Below are 26727 nucleotides of genomic sequence, written 5' to 3' on the forward strand. Positions count from 1 at the left end.
ATCCGACAATACCCTTCCCTTATCCCCCTTTCACTCAGTCTAACCACTTCACTCTGTCAGTTACTCGTTCTCCCTCTCTTTCTCTTTCTCTCTCTCCCTCTCTCTCTCTCTCTCCCTCACCCTTCCTTCCTTCCTTTCTTTCCCTTTCTGTTTCTTTCACTTCTACTTTCTTTTGTATTGTGAATTATATATTATAACTAAATGTTTTCTTGTCTTCCACAGATACTATATTTATAATAAAAAGTAATAATAACTTATTTATAAGGTAAGTATGACTATTATTTCTCTATCTCTCATTCCCTTTTTTCACTCTCTCTCTTACTCACCTTCCTTTTCTTCATCTTACTCTCCTTTCCTCATTATCCTTACTCCTCTTCATTCACCTTTACACTCCTTTTCTCACTATCAGTACTCTTCCTTCATCCTCACTCACCTTGTCCAACTTTGTCTTTTCCCTCTCTGTCCCTCACTTCTCTTTCCTATCTTCCTCCATCAGTGCCCTTGTCTTACTGTATTGCTGAGCCTCTTCTCACTTTCCCCTTACTATTTTTCCTTCATATTATCCCTCACTCTCTTTCACTCACTCTACTTCTCTCACTCCCTCTCACTTTCTTTCCCTCACTCCATGCGTCAGTCCCTTTGCCTTACTCACTTTCCTCATTCACTTTTGGTAACTCCCATTTCTTTAGTCCCACACTCCCCTTCACTCCATTTCTCTCTCCCTCTCTCCCTCTATCTCACTCAGTCTAACTGCCTTACTCTCTCTGAGTCACTTGCTCTCCCTTTCTTTCTCTCTCACTCTCTTTCTCTCCCTCACCTTTCCTGACATTCTGTTTCTGTTTCTTTCACTCCTACTTTATCCCTCAGTCCCCTTTCCTCTCTGTTAATCTCCTTCCTTTGCTCTCATTCCCTTCCCTCACCCTCATACACCTTCCCTAAGTGTCACTGCCCTTCACTCACCGTCACTACCCTTCCCCACTCCACTCTCTCCTGTCTGTATTTTTCACCCTTTCACTTTCCCGTTCCCTTTTCCTCACTCCCCCTTGCTCTCTTTCTCTCACTCCATTCTTTACTCCCCTTTTCTCATCCTTATACCCCATCTCTCACCATCACTCCACTTCTCTTACCTTTACTCCCTTTACCCTGGTCTACGTCTCCCTCTTCGTCTCTTACTCCCCTTCCCTGTGTACGTCCCCTGCATCCCTTTTCTCACTCCCCCTCCCTCACTTGCCTTTCCTTACTGCCATTCCCTTACTCTTTCACTCACCTTACTTCACTCCCCTACCCTTAGTCCCCTTGTTTCAGTCACTCTTTGACTCCCCTTTCCTCATTCATCATACTCCCCTTTCCTCAGTCATTCTCTTAGTCCCTTCCTCTCCTTCACTCAGTCATTTTAGTCATTCATTTATACACTACACATTCATTCAAATAAAGACTGACACAGTGTATAAGAAATACAGCTCTTCTTGGAAAAGTGAAGTTAGTTCTGAAAATAACTTTTTTTTGTTTTGTTCTTTTATATTTTTTTCTTTTTTGAAAGTTTTATATTTTTTTGTGTTTTTTGTTCAAGAACAGGGAACTGGAAATGAAAAACTGTTCAACGGGACAAAAGTAAATGAAATTTAAAAAAATCATCTCCTCTCTGAGCATTGGTGCTGCACAATTTTAATTTCGATTAAGTTGAGGCTCTGCTCCCCGTAGCAGAGTATCTCATTGCACATATTGCACCTCATGTTCACTCTGCTCAGGAACGGGCGTATATCCAATGCTGATGTAGATGGTGAGGCATAAGGTGCTCCTGTTGATGTGCTGGGCACAGCAGATGGTAGTTGAGACGCGAGGGCTGTGGTTGAAGCCTGTGCGTACTGTGCAGGGTGCACATTCCTCACGTGCCTTATCATAGTATAAATTGAGAAGGAATACTTCTTTTGAGGGTTTCCCCTCGAGAGGACAGATCCACAAATGGTGCATGTCACCTTTGGGGCATTTACTTTTTTCTGCCCCTGTGGATATATAAAAAATTGCCAAATGAATGATTGTTTGGTCTTCTTTGCAGGTGCCTGATGTTCCTGGACATCTGATTCAGAAGAGGAATCCATTCTTCCTGCCATCTTTTGAAATCAGTGGAACAATCCTTGAAGAAAGCTGGAAAGGTCCTTCTCCCAAGAGAGTGGAACAGATAGTGAGGGAAGTGGGTGGTGTTTTGGAAGATTCTGGAACAGAAGCTACTATTAACCAATCAAAAGTGTTGTTTTCATGTCACATGACTTTACGTTGCGCGCACGTCACATAAAAATTGCGTTTTGCCTGATTATCGAAAAAGTTCAAAAACGTGAAAAGGAGGCAGGAAAGAGACTCCCTGACCCCCTAGGCCTTCTCAGGGGGTCCCTGAAGGACTCCGATGGGCAAAAAAAAAAAATCTTTTTTTTTAAATTGCGAGGTGCGCGCACGTTGCGCGCACCCTCGAGGCAGAAGTCACTCAAAAACAATAGTGGAGAACGTGAAAAGGAAGCAGGGTAGAGACTTCCTGACCCCCTAGGCCTTCTCAGGGGGTCCCTGAAGGACCCCGATGGGCAAAAACCAAAAATCTTAAGGGGTGCACACACGGTGCGCGCACGTTGGAAAAAATCACAAAAAAAAAGAAAAAAACAAATTTGAGTGTTTATTGTTGATTAAAGATGTAGACTATACTGTTCAACTTTAACCAAATCATGAAAATTAGCTGTACCATTGCAGATTACTGAAACGGAGAAATCTATTATAATATACAAAGGCAGTTTGTGAAAAATTAATATATAAAAAAATATAAAAATTGATACAGAAATTAGCATGTTAAAAACCTTGGAAATTCACTGAAAAAACCATATGTTTCAGACCTGATATAGTTAGAAATTAGTATTTAAAAAAACTTGCAAATTCACTGAAAAAACCATGGGTTTAACGTACGTTATAGTTACAAATTAGCATTGAAAAAACCTTAGAAATTCACTGAAAAAAACCATAGGTTTGACACACGTTATAGTAAGGAATTAGCATTTAAAAAATCTTTGAAATTCACTGAAAAAACCATAGGTTTAACACACGTTATAGTTAGGAATTACCTTTGAAAAAACCTTTGAAATTCACTGAAAAAACCATAGGTTTGACACACGTTATAGTTAGGAATTAGTTTTGGAAAAACCTTTGAAATTCACTGAAAAACACATAGGTTTCACACACGTTATAGTTAGGAATTAGCATTTAAAAAACCTTAGAAATTCACTGAAAAACCATAGGTTTCACACCAGTTATAGTTAGCTGGACATTTCACTCATACAAAACCATTGAAATTCCCCCGTTATAGTTAGTTGTACTCACTATAACTCACGCGACCGCAATCCACTGCTGATGATGTCACATATTACATCACTCATGACATGTTCAGTGACATCACTCATGACATCACTGATGACATCTCAAATGACATCACTGATGACATCCCTGATGACATAATCCTGTGAATTCCGCTGAAGGATGTTGATTATCCGCTATGCTGGTACCGTCAGCCTGTGAATAATGTGGCAGTGTGCACCAACTTGAGAATGGGGCGATAATTCTTTCACCACTTTTGCTGCTCTAAAGTGCCGATAACTCGCCGATAAGTCCCCAATATTGGATTATGGGCTGACTCTAAAATAAGCCCTTGTGTTTTTTAGGACTTTGTTGTAGCTACATGCGAATCACAAGAAAAAAGATGAAAAAACAAGAAAAGTGGGCAGGGTACAAACACCCTGACCCTCTAGGCCTGCTCAGGGAATCCCACAAGAAAAGTATTTTTTATTTTTATTTTTTAAAGCGGCTGGGTGCGCGAATCCGGCCGAATTTTTTTTTAAAACACAATGTGTATTATTAAGCACTTATCGCCCTTACCAGCACTTTAGAGTAGCAAAAGTGGCAAAAGAATTATTATCCCACTCTCAACCTGGCGCAAACTGCTGATATTGCCAATTTTCCAGCGATAGCTTCCGCAAAAAACATTGCCACAAATGAGAGTGAAAACTAACGCTAATTATTTTTACAGAGTAGGCGTCCCTCTGCAAAAAAAACCCAAACACACCACTTCCCGATATTTTCAACTACCAGCCAAATCTGTGATGCAATAAAAAAACAGGCGATAAGCCGCGTTAGCAGTAAGAAGTTAACATCTGCCTTTTACTGGTGTCATGAAGAAAAAAGAGGAAAAACCTGGCTGTCAGTTTGTGAACCGCTTTTTTTTTGGGCGGATCAAATCGAAGACCATTGGTTCCTTCGCTTCAAGTGGATCAAATCACACTTATTCAGACATTAGAAATATTTTTAAAACATTTTTGATCATGCCCGAGTTGGATACACATCTAATATACCTGACAAATTACCGTACATAAAAGTGCATACCTAATACAGAATAATGTGCAACAAGACAATATACAATTATCGCTAATAAACAAATAGGTGAACACTGTACAAAATTACACCAGCAGATTGTTAGTGACATGAAGCAGTACCATTGAGTCCTATAATTTAGACTAACTTTGTGAGACTGCTACCACACGGGAAAGTTACTACTCTGTGGGGTTTATTGAATTTAAGGACCCTCTAGAGAGGTTCAGAGCTTTCAGAACGGCCCTCTATGGTACAGAGCAAATGGAAATTGCTGACGCGTTTCCAATCCCGAATTTGACTCACAGGATTTTCATCAGGGCTGGGGCATGGTGTAACCTGCAGGTTAATACATGAGTGTGAAAGATTAATTGTCTGCACCTGAGAACAACCTTCTCTTCTGTTATGTTATAATGACTATTATTATAGAAAAGTTTCCAGTACCTGAAGCTGTGATGATGCACTGACAAAGAATTCACTAACTGTAAAGCTAACAATGTTGTGTACACCATCAAGTGTCCATGCTCCAAGCTCTATATTGGTAAAACAACTCTGCAGATAAATCAATTTGTGAAAATAAGCTCCGGTTTTTTAGATTGTATAAAACTTTTTTGCCACTGGCACTTCTAAATAACATGGCATAGTGAATGTAGTTTGAGTCCAAGCTCCCCCAAAAAATGCACATTCGTGCAAATCAATCATTTGATTGCAAGCAACTAGTCAGCAGGCAATCTCAGTGATATAATACACGGTAAATCAATAAGACTGTTTGACACATATTCATACAAAATATTAAGCCTCCTGAAAGTTTGTGTGAATTTTTCATCCCTTTTAAAAGACACTACAAATCCCACAATCCTTGTTTTGAAAAAAAGCCCTTCACACTTCCTGCATAACAGGATACAGGAAATCCTGAAGTCAGAAAGCCAGTTTGTCTTACTCGAGCAGTTAAAAGATTCCTCTTTTTTCTTCATTGCTCTATTTCCAGACTTGGCGTCTGCTTTTGGACGAAACCCCCTTTGTTTTTCACTGGTGTAAAGCAGGACGACTACCTACAGTATGAAAGGGAGCCAGCCCAAAGCCACATCTGAAGACCAACACATGTCATAGAGGTACTGATCATACAGCCTCGACACCCAAGAAGGCCACAACACCCACCGCTTCCACCCCCAGGACCTCCCCTCCTCTGGACCACCCCCTCCCTCACTACCACCGAGGCAGCGCAGGACAGGACAACGGACCTTCCGAAAATGGCATGACCCCTCAGCCACACAATAGCTGAATGTTGGGAGAGGTGGGAACCAAGTATGGGGAAAGGAGGCAAGTCACCCATGAATAAGAATGCACACAATGCCATGCTCAGCAGTGATGTGCTGGACAGACCTCACTATGCAGAGCACAGACCTCTCCATGTGGACATATACTGCTGGTGCTTGTAGGGTAGCTGACAGTGGATGCAACCATGTTACCTCAGGCAGTGGGGAAGATCTCGGTCATGTAGCTGTGTCGTCATCCCCTGTAAGCGGGCGCGGAAGTGGAGTGAGCTGGCCCAACGTATGCCACTCCAGCGTAGGAGTGTGATAAATAGGCTGGGGCTCTGGGCGTGATTCACTTCTAAGAAGTGACCTCAGGACACCCCCCACACTGCATGGCTTGCCAGCAGTGCCCCCTCGCTGCTGCTCGTTCTCCCTGCTCCGTTTTTGGCCCGATTATCGGGCTCACTGTTTGTTTCCTGTACTTGCTCCGTTTTAGCCCGATTTTCGTGCCCACTGTATTTTTGTTCCTGTACTTGTGTTTTGTAACTTCTGCCTTTGTATTTACTTGTGCTTTTTGTTTAGCGTGCCTCGCTAATCCCTCTGGTGCCCCCACCCGCTCCCCGCTTCCCGCCGCTGCTCCATCGCGGCCCCGCCCCCTTTTCCTTACTGTACCCGATTGGCCGCCCTGCTCCTGCCTCCCAGCTGCTCCGCCCTCCCACTTTGCCTCATATGGAGCCCGCGCGTACGAGCAGCGGTCACGCGCAGCGGGCGCGCCGAAGGTGAGCTAAAGGCAAGCCCGTCAGCGCCCATCCGCGCCTGGCCCGCGCCCAGCGCCACGACCCCTGGCCCCCAAGGAGGCCAGCCCACGTGACGGACCTACGACGCCGCCACCCTCAATGCACTCAACCCCAGCCGGAACCCCGCCTGCTACCGAGCCACCCCGAAATGCACCCACGGACCCTTCACCTGCCAAGCATCCGGACCTACACCGCACCCGACAAGCCGAGCACCAGCAGCAACTACCTCAAGTGCATCCTGCTCAATACCCGCTCCGTCCACAGACACGCCGTTGAACTCTGAAACCTGCTCGACACAACATCACCGGATGTTGCCTTCCTTACAGAAACCTGGATGAACGCCTCCTCAGCGCCTGACATCGCCATAGCCATCCCGGACGGATACAAGATCACCCGGAAGGACCGCGTCAACCAGACTGGAGGAGGCATCGCCATCGTACACAAGAACACCATCCACATCACGACCAACCCAGACGACACCTTCACTGCCGCCGAACACCTCAACTTCCAGATACACACCGATCCCAAGACCACCCTCAGAGGCACCCTCATCTACAGACCCCTGGGACCACGCACACAATTCAGCAAAGACATCGCAGACTTCATCAGCCCGTACGCCCTCCCCTCCACTAACTACATCCTCCTAGGGGACCTCAACTTCCACCTGGAGAACAACAAGGACAGCAACACCACCACCCTGCTGGACAACCTCGCCAACCTCAGACTTAAGCAACTGGTGAACACCCCCACCCACTACGCCGGCCACACGCTTGACCCCGTCTTCTCCTCCAGCAAGTACATCTCCTTCAGCCACTCCACCGGACTCCACTGGACTGACCACAGCCGCATCCACTTCAGCTTCAGAAGAACAACTACCCACCACCACCCGCAACGGATTCCTCGCAGGAGCTGGAGCAAGATCACCACCGAGCAGCTCACCATCTCCCTCCGCCAGAACCCTCCCGCCAGCACAACGGACCCCAACGAAGCAGCCAGCAACCTCACACAGTGGCTCACCAACTGCGCAAATGATCTCGCACCACTGAAGAACCCTCCCAGCAGACCCAGCAGCAAGAAAGCCTCCTGGTTCACCGACGAACTCAAGAACTCCAAAAAGAACTGCCGCACCCTCGAGAAAGCCTGGCACCACGACCAGACCACAGACAACATGACTGCCCTCAAGCACGCCACCCGCAAACACCACCAGCTGATCCACACCACCAAGAAGACAGCATTCACAGAATGACTGGACAACAACGCCCACAACAGCAAGGAACTCTTCAGCATCGTCAAAGAGTTCTCCAACCCCAGCGCCGGAAACAACGACATCACCCCCTCGCAAGACCTCTGCGACTCACTCGCCTCATTCTTCCACCGCAAGATCGCCGATATACACAACAGCTTCAGCGCACCTACCACGCACCCTACCACCGAACCAGCACCCCCCCACCACCACCCTTTGCGCCTGGACCCCGGTCAGCACAGAAGACACCACCCGCATGATGAGCACCATCCACTCCGGATCACCAACCGACCCCTGCCCCCACCACGTCTTCAACAAGGCCGACTCCATCATCGCACCCCAACTCCGGGACATCATCAACACCTCCTTCAACACCGCCACCTTCTCGGACATCTGGAAGCACGCTGAGTTCAGCGCCCTCCTGAAGAAACCAACAGCAGACCCCACCGACCTCAAGAACTACCGCCCCATCTCGCTCCTCCCTTTTCCTGCCAACGTCATCGAGAAGACCACCAACAGACAGCTTGCCGCCTTCCTCGAGACGAACGAATCCCTCGACCCCTCGCAGTCCGGTTTCTGAGCCAACCACAGCACCGAGACCGCCCTCATCGCAGCCACTGACGACATCAGATCCCTGCTCGACAACGGGGAAACAGCGGCCCTCATCCTCCTGGACCTCTCTGCAGCGTTCGACACTGTATGCTACCACACCCTAGTGCAGTGCCTCAGCAACATCGGAGTCCTAGAGAAGGCACTAGAGGGATCATCTTGTTCCTCGCTGGAAGAACCCAGAGAGTCCGCCTCCCCCCATTCAGATCCGAAGCCACCGAAGTCATCTGCGGCGTACCGCAAGGATCATCGCTCAGCCCAACCCTCTTCAACGTCTACATGAGCCCTCTCGCAGCCATCGCACGCAAACACAACCTCAACATCATCTCCGACGACACCCAGCTGATCCTCTCCCTCACCAACGACCCCGCCACCGCCAGAACCAGCATGCACGAAGGGATGAAAGACGTCGCCGAGTGGATGAAGAACAGCCGCCTGAAACTGAACTCAGACAAGACGGAAGTCCTCATCCTAGGATCATCGCCCTCCGCCTGGGACGACTCCTGCTGGCCCCCTGCCCTGGGCACCACTCCCAAGCCAACGGACCACGCACGCAACCTGGGCTTCATCCTGGACTTCTCCCTCTCGATGACCAGACAAGTCAACGCCGTCTCATCATCATGCTTCAACACCCTGCGCATGCTCCGTAAGATCTTCCGATGGATCCCCACCGAAACCAGGAAGACGGTCACCCAGGCACTCGTCACCAGCCGACTGGACTACGGAAACACCCTCTACACCAGAACCACAGCCAAACTGCAGAAAAGACTCCGCATGACTCGTCTTGGACGGCCCACCGACACAACACATCTCTGGCCACCTGAGAGACCTGCACTGGCTCCCCGTCAGCAAGAGAATCCCGTTCAGGGTCCTCACCCACGCACACAAGGCCCTCCACGACCTGGGCCCCAAGTACCTCAACAACCGCCTGACCTTCTACGCGCCCACCCGCCAGCTACGATCGACCAGCCTCGCCCTCGCCGCCGTACCACGCATTCGCAAATCCACCACCGGGGGAAGATGCTTCTCCTACCTGGCAGCCAAGACATGGAACTCCCTCCCCATCCACCTCCGGCTGACCCAGGATCACCTTTCCTTCAGGAAGCTCCTCAAGACCTGGCTCTTCGAGCAGTAGCGGACCCCTCCCCCCCAGCGCCTTGAGACCCTACCGGGTGAGTAGCGCGCTATACAAATGTCCATGATTGATTGATGATTGATTAAGAAGGCCAATGCGTCTGCCAGAGCAGCGGCCCTCACCCTGCCACGAGGCCGCAGAGTTATGTCTGTACAGAATACTGCCTTCGATGTACACTGCGGACAGCAGGGTTCACAATTCAGATTGAGTCGCGATTGCAGATGATGCCCGGACCACACATAATCGCTGGCTGTGCACACGCCAAGTGCTTCAGGTGCCACTAACTGTGCAGCTCAACTCAATGCCACATGCCTGTGGACCCTTGCTTACCGCTGCCTCCGGCCTACACCGCAGTCAGCAGGTCTCACACATATCCAATCCAATCCTGTCCTGCAACAACATGCCATCATCGCTGGCTGCACACACGCTGAGCTCTTCAGGTGCCACTAACTCTGTACAAAACAACTCATGGACCCTTTATGATTCATGCTGCCACCGGGCACAACAATGTCACCTCAGGCAGCAGGAATATTCTGAAAGGATTTTAACAACTTCTTCACATGAGCACGCTCATCTCTGGTTCCCCTACCTCAGTGCACCACAACTCATGGACCCTTTATGATAGAATCTTTTGTGTTGATTTTACATCTGCTGCCCCTACCTCTGCGCACCACAAGTCATGGACCCTTTATGATTGACTCTCTGTGTGTGATCCAATAATCACTGTTATAGTTGTTTACAGCACCAACCATTCCCTGAGGGCTGGCTTACACTTACCCCACACACATACAGCACAGACATCACTGGACATGTGACCCTGGTAATAAAAAGGGGCCAAGCGCACGTGCCCGTAGCCAGTTCCACTATCTAACTGTGTCCGTTTGTTCATTATGTATGCATGATGGCCCTGGGCACTACCACATTACATTGTGCTGTTGACTACGCATGCAACCATGTTACCTCTGGCAGTGGGAAAGACCACGGTTGTGTAACTTTGTCTGGGTCATTCTATGAGTACATGGGTAGAGACTGGATGATTAAAGTACTGCAAGGTGAGTGTATGGTGAATTTATAAGTGCTTGGGGATTGGTGGAGTGATTGGATAAGTACATCTGTTGGCGGAGCCTAACCGCCGAGCACTAGCTTGGCTCTAATTGGCTGCCAACCAGTGGCAACTAAAACGGAGAGTCAGGATTGCAAACAAAGCCTCGGGAGAGCCGACACTACCCACGGGGCGAGAGTAGGAACCACGCTGGTTCCTGAGGCACCCGCCTTCTTTGCTACGGGATCCCCACAGCCTTTGCTCTAGTATCCTGGGTTCCCACCCACTAAAATCTGGGCCACTGGCTAGCAGGAATACTGCATGGATGCCTGGAAAACCAAGTCCAGGAGCTTGGAATTCTCATTGTGGTACGCTGCATTCTCATTCACTGGATACCCTCCCAGGTTGTTGATCTCTCAATCTAGGAATTCTTACTGTTGGATCCATGGAATCCCTTCCACTGGATCCCTAAAGAGAGCTGCTGGGTCCATGGAGCACCTGAAATAAAAGGCCCAGATTCATGTCTGCAAGATATTCCCTGCCCCACAGCTGGATCATTGACATACGGCGGATAGAATCTAAGGAATTCTGTAACTGTAAGCGGAGTGGGCAGAGCCGGCGTATGCCAGTCAGGGGCGCAACTTGAGCCAACTTCTAGGGGAGGCTGATAAAATTTCAGGGGGGCTAATTCTTCCAGTCTTAACAGAGTGGAGATGTAGGGGCTCTAAGATGGAGTGAAAACACAACAAACCCTCATCAACAGGTAAATGGTCTCTGGTGCCGCGCTGAGAACCATGCACCCAGCGCGTTCACACTAGGGGGGCCGCTCTAAGAGCAGCGCACCCAGCTCGTTCACACAAGGGGGCTGTGCTGAGCGCTGTGTTAGGACCGGCACTCCAAACTTTTCTAAAAAAATCTGTCCACTTCCATTAATTTATATTTGCCCCGAGGACCCCATCTCCCGGGCATGACCAATTTCCTGAATGTTTTTATAAATAATTAGGAAGGGGGGCTGCGTGATCTGCCTTCCGTTGTCCATTTCTGGCCCCAGGGACCCAATCCTCCGGGACCTCTTCATTGGTGACCATGGGGGGAGCCCCAATGCCCTCACGGTCCCACCGGCTCCCCACCTCCTGTGGGAATCAGCATTGCTTTTGGGCAAGGGGAACTGCTAACATGCAGCTCCCCTTGCCCAAAAGCAATCCTGCTTCATTGAAGCGAGAGCAGGTTTTCCTGCTCTAGCTTCAATGAAGCAAAGCAGGGTTGGCTATGGCAGGGTGGGAGAGGTTCTCCCTCCCTGCCAAAGCAAACAGCATTGTCTCGGAGTCGGTACCCCGGGACATTTCATGAGCCAGGCCTGGGGGGGTGGTCCCCAGGGCCATCAAGGGCTCCAGGAGGGGGTCCGCGCGGCTCCCCTACCTTTAGTTTCAAAGCCCCACTAAAGTCATGTCCCCAGGGATTTGGGGGGCACGCAAGGCCCCCTACATATTTAATTTCTGAACCAAGCGCTACCTTTTTGCCAAATTTGGTGTAATTCCATTCAGCAGTTCGGGCTGTAGCCAGTAAAAAAAAAATCCTATGGAAATTAACCTGGAGAAAACACTTTTTTGGGACCCCTTTTTTTTTCTCAGCCTCCGCATGACGAATCAACCCCAAACTTTCAGGATAGGAGCTAACCTGTTTTTTGGGGAGAATTTTGCGAAGATTCATCAAACAACGCCAACGTTATTAGCAAAGCAAAAAACGCTATTCCTATGGAAACTAGGATCTAACTATAACTAGCTACTGGCGACCGCCAGTAGGTAATACATATATATATATATATATATATATATATATATATATATATATATATATATATATATATATATATAGACCATATATAGTTAGGAATTAGCATTTAAGAAACTTTTTTTTACTCACACAAAACCACACAAAACTCACACAAAACCATTGAAATTCCATATATAGTTAGTTGTACTAACTATATATCGCGCACCCGCAATCCACTGCTGATCATGTCACATATTACATCATTCATGACATGGTCAGTGACATCACTGATGACATCACTGATGACATCTCAAATGACATCACTGATGACATCTCAAATGACATCACTGATGACATCACTGATGACAACATCCAGTGACTGTATGTTTCTGTAAAGTTAAAATATGTCTTACATATTGAAGAATGAGTGGATTTATAAGTGTCTGAATGAAGGATTTATTAGGTGCATGACTGACTGTATGAGTGACTGATTAAATGTGTCTCACTGAGTGCATGGGTTAGTGACTAAACTGTCTTAATTTGTGCATCATTATGTCTGTTGTTCTGTAAACTGCTGCATGTGTTGATCAGTAGCTATATGAGTAACTATATGGGTTATTGGTTGATTACCTAAGTATTTGTATGGGAGACTGAGTGTGTGTGTGGGTGGCTGGGAGGTGCATAACTCTGTGCACAGATGTGTGAGCAGTTGATTCACTAGATGTATGGGTTCAAAAGTGCATGTGGAAACAGCTGTATGGGCGGTTGACTGTGTGCATGAGTGTATTGGTGAGTGAATGGATATCTAAGTGCTACATGTCAAAGTAAGTACATATGTAAAACACAGTACATGTGAGAGTTGACATATATAAATAACTATGCATAAGAGCCAGTGAATGTGTGAGTGGCTGTATGGATCATTGTGAACTTGTATCAGGGATTGTATAAGAGAGTAAATATGTGTTAGTATATGTTTGAATAAGTAAGGTGTGTATAACTGTATAGTTGAGGAAATGGATGTGAGATTGATTCTTTGCATGACTGACTAGGTGTGTGAGTAACTCCATGGATGAGTGACAGTCTGTGAGTGTCTGTTTACACTGAGTGTATCTAAGTTTTTATTAGAGTCTGAAGAGATTCATCGTATTATCACATGAATAATGTCATCAGTGATGTCATCAGTGATGTCTTTTGAGATGTGATCAGTGATGTCATCAGTGATGTCATCGGTGATGTCATTTGAGATGTCATCAATGATGTCATCAGTGATGTCATCAGTGATATCATCAATGATGTCATTTGAGATGTCATCAGTGATGTCATCAGTGATTTCATCAGTGATGTCATCAGTGATGTCATTTGAGATGCCATCAGTGATGTCATCAGTGATGTCATTTGAGATGTCATCAGTGATGTCATCAGTGATGTCACTGACCATGTCATGAATGATGTAATATGTGACATGATCAGCAGTGGATTGCGGGTGCGCGATATATAGTTAGTACAACTAACTATATATGGAATTTCAATGGTTTTGTGTGAGTAAAAAAAAGGTTTCTTAAATGCTAATTCCTAACTATATATGGTCTATAACCTATGGTTTTTTCAGTGAATTTTCAAGGTTTTGTAAATGCTAATTCCTAACTATATATGGTCTATAACCTATGGTTTTTTCTGTGAATTTCAATGGTTTTTTAATAGCAAATATCAAAAGCTTTAAAATGTATTCTTCTTTAAATCAAAAAATATATTTTATATGTTTATTAATAAAAAATGTATGTATTTTTTTATTATTTTTTTTTGTTTCGCTCCCGGTCCGCGAACCGGGTCGCTTCCCGTTAGCTCAAAATGGTGCCGCGACCCGGTCCGCGAAACGGTAAATGTTCCGTTTGCGCAACTGCCGCGTTAGAAAACAACATCGTGACGCGTCGCGTCAGCGTGACGTATCGCGTTGTCGCGTGAAACGTCATTAGACGCGCCGCGTTAGCGTACCCGGAAGTGAACCGGTACGCGAACGAGGCGCGAAGCGCAGCTTCCCGCAAGCGATCCGGGACGCGGCCCAAAGCGCGTAATGTAAACACAACAGGTCATGTGACTTGTTAATAACACTTTTCATTGGTTCATTTCACTTTTCGTTTCATAATGATGTAAGACTAGGTCATGTGACCTAAAAGTAACACTTTTCATTGGTTTAGAACTATAGTTTTTCCCAAATGATGAAAACCCCTCCTTCTTTCCTCACTCTGACTTTCATCTTTGTGAGAGGAAGACCTTTTGTGATCACTGAGCAATGGCTTCATTAGTAGCTTCAGCTGGTGCTTCCCCACCACCTCCACCACCTCCAAGGAAGAGAGGACCACCTGCTGAAGTTATCATTCCGCAAGAGGAGGAAGAAGAGGAAGAAGAGGAAGAAGAGGAAGAGAGGCAGTTTTTGCGTGAGGAGCCCAGGAGGTCTCATGTCAAAGAAAATTATATTTGGCAATTTTTTTAATATCCCCGGGGCCAAAAAAAAGTCAATGCCCGGTACGTAACTTGCCTTATATGTAAAGAAAGTCTATCCAGAGGGACAGATAAAAAATATAGTTACGGGAATTATACAATGCATCGCCATATGCAGAGGTGGCACCCTATCAACTACAGTGCTGCGCAGTTACGTGACCAGCAAGATAATCCCCCTTCTATGGCCAGAAGATCAGTTGTACAGGAAGTGACGGGACCAGAGGCGAGGGAGATGGTCCCAAATATACAAATGAGGTTCGGGGAAGTGAAACAAGTGTGCGTGCGTTGTAACCAATTCATTTGCTACAGAGAAAGTAGCATCACTCTGATCAACAGAGCTATCGACAATAATGATTGTCCGAAACGCCCCAGAGAATAAATTCTTTTTTTTTTGTTGCTCCTGTTGAGCCCTTTACAATGAATCGTTTTAGTTTCCCCCACCCAAAAAAAACCCCAAAAAATATAAAACCGTTCAAAAAATACAAAAAAAGTAAAAAAATGTTCAGAAAAAAAATAAAAAAAATATAAAACAACAAAAACAATAAAAAAAAAGTTCTTATCAGAACTACCTCCCCTTTATAAAAAAATTAGTAGAATATTTAGCACTCTGCCAACCTCTATTTCTTTTGGTTCGCTTCCCGGTTCGCTCGCCGGTACGCGAACCGGGAGCGAACCAAATTTTTTTTTTTTTTAAAAAGAAGAGTAAGTATAAGGGAAGGAAACAGAGAGTAATGTTAAAAGAAAGACAGCTATAGGGACTAAACCAAAGATACTGTTTAATAGATCTATTTACCGAAGAAAAGATGGAAGAGGGTATAATTGAGAAAAACAAAATAGATAAGGAAGTGAAAGAAAAAAAGAAGAGTAGAGAATGTGACTGAATGATTAAATTAAGATTAAAACATTGGAATAACAGAGAGAAAAAACACAATGCAGAAAAGAAGAAGTAACAGAAAAGGAATGATTGAAACAGCAAAGAAATATAAATAACATAGGGGCATATTATCAACATGGGCGATAAAAGTTTTGCTGCTTATATCGGCAGAAATCTGACGCTAAAGGCGCTTTTGCAGCAGTTTTCTGCCGATAATGACTGCTTTCATCGGCAGAAAACTGGTGCTAAAGCCGCTTTTGCGGAAGAAAACTGCCGCTAAAGCTACTTTTGCGGCAGTTTTCTGCTGATAAAAGCAGCGATAATTTTATTGCCTGTGTTGATAATATGCCCCTTAGTGTGCTTGAACTACAGAGAGAAAGCATAATGAACAAGTAGTGAAAGAGTGATCAGTCAGAGACAGTGAGAGTAATAGAGACGGAGTGAGTGAACAAGAGTGAGGAAGTATGAGAAGAGAGGGACTGAGAAAAATAGTGGAAGGAGTAGAGTAAGTAAGTAATAGAGAAAGGAATGAGGAAAGTAGCAAAGGCAGGAAAGTGAGGGTTAAAGAAATGAAGTAGTGAAACTAATAGAAGTTAAATGTGATAGAAATGTAACGAAAAGAGTACAAAACATTTACCTTATAATTGTCGTTAACTTAGTCACTTGTTATTTTTATACTTTCAATCTGTGAAAGAGAGAACAAACATTTGAAAAATATTAAAACATGTATTTAAAAATTAGAAAAGACAAGGGAAAAGATTGAAGGACAAACAGTTTTTCAACAAACTTTGACACTTACAGAAGCCTCTGCTTCTCCATGCCCCTACACAGTCCTAAAAATATACATTTTAAACTAACAGTATCTTGATGCAGATGAAGTGAGGCCTATCTTGCAACATGGTGCATCTTTTGCACTGCTGCTGTCTCACAAAAGTGATGCAACAGCAGCGCAAAAGAGGTGCACAGCCATCATAAAACTGTCCCTAACATTGTAAATGATTGTTTCAGGATGACAATAAGGTGTGTCCTATCCAGAGGTTTGTTTGAGGTGAGGCCTACTCAGGGTTGCAGATGAAATTTAGGCTTGTTGAAGAGTACAGAGGAGATAATACATGTCCAGGCCTACCAATGAAGTGAGTCATGTCCACTTCACTCTTGAACAAAGGCCAGACCTCCTCTGTTTCCTTGGACAGGCCTAAACTTGATCTGCACAATGTGATGTGTAATGTTAGGAAACACAGGTGATGTAATTGAAAAACGTGCACTTTCTTTTGCTCATTTCACAATCACATCAATTGTGTTTCCTTTGCTTAGGTATCTCATTGTGCAGATGTAGTCCAGCATATGAAAGAGTACCCAGAAATGCAGCACTGCATGCAACAACTTTGACACTTACTGAAGCCTCAGCTTCTGCATGCCCCCTACATAGTCCTAATTATATACATTTTAAACTGACAGTATCTTGCTGGAGATGAACTGAGGCCTATCTTGCAACATGGTGCATCTTTTACACTGGTGCTGCGTCACAAAAGTGAGGGAACAGCGACGCAAAAGAGGCGTATGGCCATCATAAATCTGCACTTAACATTTTAAATGATTGTTTCTAGATGCTGATAAGGTGTGGCCTATCCAGAGATTTGTTTCAGGTAAGTCCTACTCAGGGTTGCAGATGAAATTTAGGCTTGTTGTAGAGTATAGAGGAGATAATACATGTGCAGGCCTACCAACGGAGTGAGTCATGTCCACTGCACTCTTGAACAAATGTGAGACCCCCTCTGTCTCCTGGAACAGGCCTAAACCTCATCTACACAATGTGATGTGTAATGTTAGGAAACACAGGTAATTTAATTGAAAAACGTGCAATTTTTTTTGCTCATTCCACAGTCACATCACCTGTGTTTCCTTTGCTTAGGTATCTCATTGTTTAGATGTAGTCTATCATATGAAAGACTACGTAGAATATGAGCACTGTATGCAACAACTTTGACACTTATAGAAGCCTCAGCTTTTCAATGCCTACTACACAGTTCTAAATGTATATCATAAATACAAAAAATACAGAATTAATTATACATGTTAAATGGTTTATTTTTGCTGTTCTCAGAATTTATCAAATTTCACTAAAAATAGTGACTTGAAGGTATTCATCATATAACAGCGGGGGAAAAAAACACAATCAAAATGATTGTGTTTAAAAAACCCATATAACATGACCAATCAGAAATAAGAACTCCTGAAAAGTAACTTACTTTCCATAACGTCGAAGGATATCCTATGAACAGCTTACACTCTGTTGTGCTGCTATTATTTTCAGCCCGCCACTTTCTGAAAGAAAAGCTCCATTGTTTTGAAAAATATGTTACATACAATAAATGACTTCTCGCTCTCTACCGCACGTTTCCACAAGGCCAAATCGTGTAAGAGCCATTTATAACTCTTGGAATTCTTCTAAGCAAATCCCGTCATTTTGTATTTCCGCAACTTTCAGAAAGAAAACGTTCAAGATCACTTTCACAATCCTGTACTAGTAATATCTCACCCTTCTTGCTCACTCATGTTCCACATTTCCTATGACACTGATACTGCTTACTATGAAGCAGACTTACACTACCTCTATGACTACTACAATTATTTAATTCTCTACATCACTTTTAATCACAAAGCAATTTAAAACAGTAGATAAAATTATATCAACCCCTAGAATCATTATAGGCCAGTTACCTACCCTAAATTCTCTTTTCTGAAAACAGAAAGTAAGAATATTTTTAAGTTAAAAGGCAACATTGTATCGTAGTCAAATAGGAATCATTTACGAAACAGCAGCTTTTTTTACATTTTCAATAAGCTGTGTAATAAGCGGATCTTGTCAAAGGACCATCATGTCATATAATAGCTGCAGTTAAAAATGTTCTTCCTAAAATAAACGACTATGTAGCCACAACATTTGTAATTAAAGTTGAAGACTTACTTTCATCAGGTTTATATAGTTGGAATTTTAAAATGACATTATAACCAAAAGTTTGGTCAAATAATCTAGACAGCATTGCAGACTTACATTACCTCTACTCCATGTTTTTATTGGCTGCTTGAATTAGCTTATAAAAAGAAACAGTTTTTCTGAACTCATTCAAAGTGCAGTTATTTTTCCATGACGTCAAGTGTTATGGTAAGAACACCGTTTGTTTTGGGAAATACTCTGTTGTCCTTTAACTAATCTGTGCCCACCACTTTCTGTAAGAAAACCTTCTTTTTTTCCAGGAACTATTTAAAACTCAAAAATAACTTTTGACTCTGTACTACACTTATCCTCAAGGCCAAATTGTGTAGGAGCCATTAGAACCTCTTGAATTTCCTCAGAGCACATCCCGAGATTCTTTCCCTAAAATTTTGGTTTTAAAAACACCAGGTAAGAATTTTTAAGGTCATAAGGCAATTTTTTTTTGAAAGTTAAAACAGAATCATTGCAGAATGACCAGCCATTTCTAGACTTTAAATAAGCTGTGTAATGTCCTGATGTTATTGAAGGACCGTCATGATATATAATTGCTGCAGTTATAAAAGTCCTTCCTGATATTGACAACTGTGAAGCCACAAAATTTTTAATCAAAGTTGTCAATTTTGTTCCATCAGGCCTACATCGTTGGAACATTAAAATGACATACTGGCCATATGTTCGTATAAATAATGTTGACAACATTTCAGACTTACATTGGCTACACTCCATGTTGTGATCAGCTGCTTTTACTAGCTTACTAAAGGACACTGATTTACTGTCTGGCAAAGTTAAATATATAAATTTTTCTGAGTCTACACTAGTAGTACTTGATACCATACAGTTCTCGCAGTCATGCTGCCATTGATAAGAAAGCCCAAACAGGTGATCTACATCTACACCTTCATCATGCAATACATCAAGCATATACATTAAAAACTCCTGACAATCTTGCTGAATATTTTGAGAGAATTGTGTTTGACCTGAACATCTGTCTATCAGATTTCGAATTTCAGACACTTTCTATTTTTGTTCTATCAATGCTACATTTCTCTAACACAGAATTCAACAAACTGCAAAATCTCTGATCTGAATTGACCACAATCTCTTGTTTTAAAGTTTCTAGAGAAAACAAAACATTAACCACTACATTAGCATAGCAGTTGACACCAGAACTGTTTTCAAATTGAAAACCAACAACATCTTCAACAAAATCCTTTTCCTTTCTGCTTATAATTTCTGGTTCATCGACTTTTCGTCTTTTTGCTACAACCTCCCTACTATTGGTCACATTTCTTCGTTTCCGGCCTACCACACGTTTCTCAAACAAAGGATATTGAGGCAAATGTGGCGCATACTCTCTTCTTAACCTATTGTATTCCTTAACACAGTCTAGATCCGCACAAATGTTTGTGACATCACACTCAATCAAGTACAATCCCGATAAAGTTCTGACTCGTGACAATGCCACATATGCCATACCCTCCTTGAACACAGAACTGCCAATATTCACCAATGCACTGTCTACACTCAAACCTTGCGATTTATGGATTGTCACCGCATATGCCAAGCAAACAGGAAACTGCTTACGGCGAACATATAAGTCTTTCACAAGCAAAAACCTAGCAGAGCAACGACCAATTAGCTGTACTTCCTCAATGCCATCAAATTTAATTTTTAAAAATTCAATTTCATCCCTATTTCTGTATTTCACAAAATCAACAACATTACCCATTGATCCATTTACCAGACCTCTTTCAACATGTAAATTCCTTCTTAAAATTATACGGCAATTTAAGCACACATTCAGAGTCTTTTCAAAACCCGCAGTTTTAGATATACTCTTTTCTAATGAATCCAATTTTGATTTCAAATTCCCAGACAAAATAATTGTTGATCCCATATGCTCTACTCTGTCAATAGCTTCCAGTTTCACAATCTCTTGGTTTTCTAAATACAACATTTTGTTGTTGAAGATGGCACATTCTGCAAGAGTTGGCATCAAACATATTCCAGATTTCTTCTCAGTAATTTTCTGAAAAATATTCTCAGGCACAACGTCTTGTTCTGGATACAACTTTGACAGTAATCGTGCATGTAAAGCTTCTTTTCCATGCTCGGTCACTTTTCCGATTCTAACATCTTGTAGAATATTCTTGTAATCTTCATCCTTCGCCTGACACATATTTTCATGCAGTTCAGCATAATTGAAGTTTAACCATATATTAACGTTGCCAATGCTCCCTAGGCACTTCCTGGTATCTTCATGCGTGAGCATTTTGAACACAGGTTGTCCTTTCACTGGTGTCAGCTGCAGAAGATCACCGAAAACAATGATGTGTTTGCCACCAAATAACACATCATACTCTGTTTTGAGAACTTCTTGCATTCTCAAATGCACAAAGGCAAGCATGACATTGGAAACCATGCTTACTTCATCAATGATAAGAAGTTTCATTTTCTTCAAGACTCTTGAAACTTCACAACAAGCATCTCCAGATAACTTGTGGTATTGTAATTTGTTATCATGCTCCACTGGCAGCATCAGTAGACGATGCAAAGTAATACCTTTAATGTTATGAGCTGCCAGTCCAGTTGGAGGGGTGACAACACAAGACAGTGATGACTCAGTCCTTTTCTGCAAATAACATGAAATTGCTTTAATGAGGAAACTTTTTCCAGTTCCCGCTTCTCCACTCACGTACAGTTGGACAGGTTTCAACGACGTACATGAGCACTCCTTCTCATGACTTAATCCATGATCAATTTGGTTGGTAACTTCGTCATATATTTTCCTCTGCTCAAAGTTAAGTTGTCTTTCCAAGTCTTCTAAGTTAACCGCATCCTCCTGAGCATGTGCCATGGCTCTTTCCACTTCAATCATGGCAGTGGCAGCTTCATTTTCGATAACTGGTCCTCCTAGTGGATCCTGACTCATTGAAACAGAACTCTGACTGTCCTGGGAACTGTCTCTAGCAATCTCGGCTGCAATCGTTGCTTCCTGCTCAATTTCCGCATTCAACATTTCTAGATATTTGAGAAAAACAGGACATTCTATGGTCTCCTTGGCGGCATTGAAAGAGTCTTCGTAACAGAGGAAATCTCCAAGCAGTTCCTCTTCTGCACGCCAAGGCTTGAAAAGTTGCAAAAGTGCTAAATAGAAAAACTCTTTTTTTTCAGGAGATTCGCCACTCAATTTTCGATGGTTTACCAAGTGGCATTTTCTTTGCTTGACGAGACATCCCTCACTTCCAATTACAGCATACACTCCTTTATCAATATCTTCTTTGATGTTCCTCTTGAATATGTAATTTTGTAGAACCTCATACAGACAAACATTCTCGAGGTGTCTGCTTCTATTTGGATAATATGTATCCAACATGTTGGTCTTCAAAATATCAGTACTGTTTGGCTCCTTTTCCGCCAAATACTCAATTTCCCGCACAGGTTTCAGAACTCGATTACGCGTTGCAGCAAGACCAAGACTCGCCCAAACGATACTCCTGGATTTGGCATAGAGACTTGCTGAAGACAACAGGTCAGAACATTCGTAAGCTCCGATTTCTTGATGTGACAACATCTTCAGACTGAAACTGTACAACTTCTTACTGAGGCTCTTTTCATGGGAAATGTCCTCCCACATATCCTTCATTTCTGTCTTTTCTTTTTTGGTGATGTAAGATGTCACATACCGAGCCACAGCCATACAGTTATCAGCCACGAACTGTATATCCATGTTAGCATTCCACATGGACAAAATCACTGGGTTGTAGTCGTTGATATACTTGGACTCTTCGTTCCTTTTCAAATTGTATGTGTTTTTAGGTGATTTCTTCATCACATTATGTCGCAGCGAAGACATCAAACTGTTCACTCTTCCTTTAGAAATCACCGGTCGTGGAAAGGCAAAACGACATTTGGTGTAGAACTTGTCCTTGTTTCTGAATTTACGACGACAGTACTTTCCGCAACGATGGCTTTGGAAGCGTAGAACTTGTTCTCTTAGGCTTTTGTCCTCCTTTGCGTTTGGAACAGCACATGTAGAATACTGTTCTATGAAACTCATCACTAAGTCTTCTGGATCCGTTCCAAATTTAGGTGCATCCTTGATCCACAGCAGCATATGTATATGAGGAGCACCTCTTGCTTGGTACTCCTTTCTCCAAGAGGTGGATTTCTCTTGTTCATGATGAAAGACATCATAGCTTCAAATCTATGATTGAAGTACCTGCATACATTCACTGGATCCAAAGAGCTCAGTTCTCCGGGTGTCTTGAATTCGATATTTTCAATGTTTCCATTTGCCTCTCGTAGAAATTCAAGTAAGTCTTCCCAGCCATACTCGGCACAGCTGAGAGTGAGGAACCATGTGGGAGTTCCTCAGTTCCTCAGCATACATTTTAAATCACCATGACGACGGTACCAGTACTCATTAGTACCACACTGACACGCCATGAGATTAATCAGGTGAGAATCCAAAATACTGTCTTGCACATTGACTTTATCCATAAAGTCACTTGCCGAGATGTTTTGCATCTGTATACCACTTTTCAAGATGTGGTTCACTGCATATGACAGTCCAGACAGATCGCTTTCAAACAGGAGATGAAACAAATAGGGAATGCATTGTCGAAACCTAGGATCTTCTGCATACAATCGTAAAGTCCGGTATTCAGAAGCAGGAATTTGATGAGGTCGCTCATCATATCTTCCTCCTTGACCTGTTGGAAATAGCTGTGGGAAACACCGAGCTTCCAAACTTTCCTCCCAAACACTAATGGGACTCCCTTTGGCTTGTTTCATTTGAAACAACTCAATAGCATTCCCCATGACTTCCTTGGAATGCAAAGGATGAACACTATAATGTTCATATATTTCTTCACTTTTAGAGGGTTCTACTTTCTCAATTTGACCAGCACACAAATCGCTATCCTCTTCTTCACTTACTTCCTCTTCTGCAACATATACATTCTTATAGTACTTATTGTTTTTTTTCAAATACAATGTTGCCTTTTTGACTTTCCTAACATCCACTAAATCTTGCCATATTTTCTTACTCTTTGTCGGAACCCCATTAACTAAGATAACCAGAGGTTCCTCTTCCACTTTTTCTACTCCAATTGTATTAATGTTTTTCTTCAAATCTAGAGGCAAATAAACAACTCTTCCCTTTAATCCTCTCTGTAAATCTGATGGAGGCAATTTCCCTGTCTTTGGCTCCATTCTTACAATAGCCTGAAAGGGATGGATACTTTGAATAAAAATAGATTCATAATTATTTAAATCCTTCAATTCAGAAGGAATCTCAACTAATTCCAGATTATTATGAACCGCTCTAGCAGGCATCTGGTTTTGATTTAATTTGTTACAACAATAAGTACACACACGTTGATCCAATCCCAAATCAAAACAATTTTCTACCATCAAGTATGTTGCAAAATCCTTCCATTCACTATTATTTTCCCTTTCACTTTTTGCATATAAATCCACTAACTTAGTCTGATTCTTATAATAAGTGCGTCGACAACACACACAAGTGAAATTAGGCCTCTCACTTGATTTCACCTGAAACGTGGCAATTTCCTTCTGAAAATTATCTGTACTGGAAACCTGTACACTATCTTCCACATTACCCTCTTCTTCTGGGTCAATTTCAACATTCTCCTCTTTACTTCCAAAGTAACAAAACTCAATTTCTTCACAAATATTCTTCACATCTATTTCAGAACCATGCAAAAGAGCAGTGCATAATTGTTTAAGCATAACTGCTGGACTCTTAGCATAATACAACATTCTAACTAATTTTCTCACTTTATTATGATGCACTGCTAGCATCCTGAAATGATGAAAAACACTCTGGCATACTCTCCTGGAAAGACAAGCCAGTGAATGACCATGCAAACCTGTCACTTCTCTCATTCTGCAAGGATCTAATTCTTGCAACAACTTCATTTTCTGCTTCAAACTTTTCTTATTAAATGTCCGTACAAAATCACAAAGCAAATTGATGGAATCCTGTCGCACACTGCAAATACTACTACACTTCCAGGTGTACACAGGTCCCTTAGGACGTCTTCCTAAAACCTCATTACCTAACACCTCTTCTGCCTCTGTTGTCACAAGTTTTTCTTTTTCAACTGGACAACCATCTTTCACCTCATAAGCTCGACCACTGATGTCAACTGCATGCACCAAATCATTATCCTGGAAATAACTCTCCTCATTAAAAAATGCCTCACAACTTGAACTATGCATCCATTCTCCTGAAAAAACTTCACAAAAATTACTACGATTAACTGTTCTCTTCCATCTACTATTTCTTTTGAAATCATAAATTGCCTTGTTTAGCTTCCTAATTCTATTGATTATCAAAATAAATAACTTTCGCTTAATTTCAAATGCCTGATAAATAACTTTCTCAAATTTTTTTTTTCTCATATAAAAAACCACTTTCTGCTGACCTTTCTTAATATTTTTTAACAAATTGCCAATTATCCTGTTGCGGAACATTCGTCTACGAATGTCCCTAAACTGATTTTTCCTTCTACTACCATGCACAGAGTTATCTCCTGCTCTAGCAGTAACATTTTTGATTGGCCTTCCCTTTCCGTTTAAATTGCTTCTCTTTTTCTGTACTAAAACATTTTCTGTAGTACTACTTTTTTTTCTACAAATATTTCTTATGAATGATTTCTTTATCTTACCCGGACCTTTCTTGGTGACTTGACAAGTTTTTATTGTAGAGGTCTGCTGCAATAATTTTTTGGAGCTGCTGTCTTTGATGTTTGTTAGCCTTTCGCCTTCTGTCCTTCGAAGGCATTCTTTAATTTTGAAATGATCTGCAGTTGAATCTGTGGTAAAATATAATAAAAAATGTTATTAACCACTATTAGCAAACAGTAAATCATTAACAGTCATCAAAAATGTAACACACTACTTGTTATTTTTACATAGAATAATTTTTAGTGCATTGGCAAATTTAGAAATCACAAATAGTAGCAAAGAAATGGAATGCTTCTACATTTTACCTGTTCTGTTTTATACATGAATCTGATCTAATTTTATGAGCATATTTTACTATTTCATTAAAGACACTACACATAACCTGTTTTTGAAGTTGTGTTTAATTTTAAATGAAACAGTTTACATTTTTACTTTTCATTTCAAGTACATTTTAAAAATAAATGTTTATAGTTCCATAGGCTCGAGCAGGTCAGCTTCCCACCCTATGTCATACAATTCTGACAAATCGGCATCCTCATCATGTTCTTCATCATACTCAGGATTTAAATCATCCAAGGGATCTACTTCCACTGATGTTTCAATCACAATTTCAATGATAATATCGAGATCAACAGATTGCTCATTATCACTCATGCTTGATGTTGTCGTTATCTTTAAAGAAAGAGAACACCAATGAGATGTTGCAGAGTAAGAGACAAATCTCAGAGATTATAATAGTGAAATTGTTTAACAAGAGTAACATTTTGCAGCTATTATTTAGCCATGTCCAGCGATGCTGAGGAGGTGAGGCCTATGTCCAAGTTTTCAGTGAACAGGACTCATCTCTTCTTAACCTTGGATAAGCCTCACCGACTCGGTGTCCCCTGCTCTTACTTAAATGTAAAGGGGCAGATTTATGTTAACTGGCGCATCCCCACGGATGCACCAGTTAATGTGCACCGCTGCTCTGCCACCCATGGTGTGCCGCATTTACAATGTGGAGCACCATTGAGCAAAAACAGCACAGATGCGTCACGCATCTGTGCTGCAAAAGCAGCACATTGCAAGAATCACGTCGTAAGCGCGACATGTCTACTGCAATGCACAGGAGGAAGCCTCACATTGCATGGTGCATCACTCCTTATGCCTGTTTCAAACAGGCGTAAGGATTTGATTCAGCAATGCTATAAAGCTGACTCAGTGAAATCTTCTAAATTTCACTGTGTTAGTTTTACAGGGCTTTCATGCAAATAAATGCATACCCTGCAACAAAACACCTATATGAAATCTGACGCAGGTTTCATGTGGCACAGGACTTTACAGCATGACACATCTGCCTAGATGCATCAAGTTGTAAATATGTCGCCACATAGCAAATCCTTTGCA

Source organism: Lissotriton helveticus, chromosome 4_1 (genome assembly GCF_964261635.1).
Source record: "Lissotriton helveticus chromosome 4_1, aLisHel1.1, whole genome shotgun sequence".
Lineage (NCBI taxonomy): Eukaryota > Metazoa > Chordata > Amphibia > Caudata > Salamandridae > Lissotriton > Lissotriton helveticus.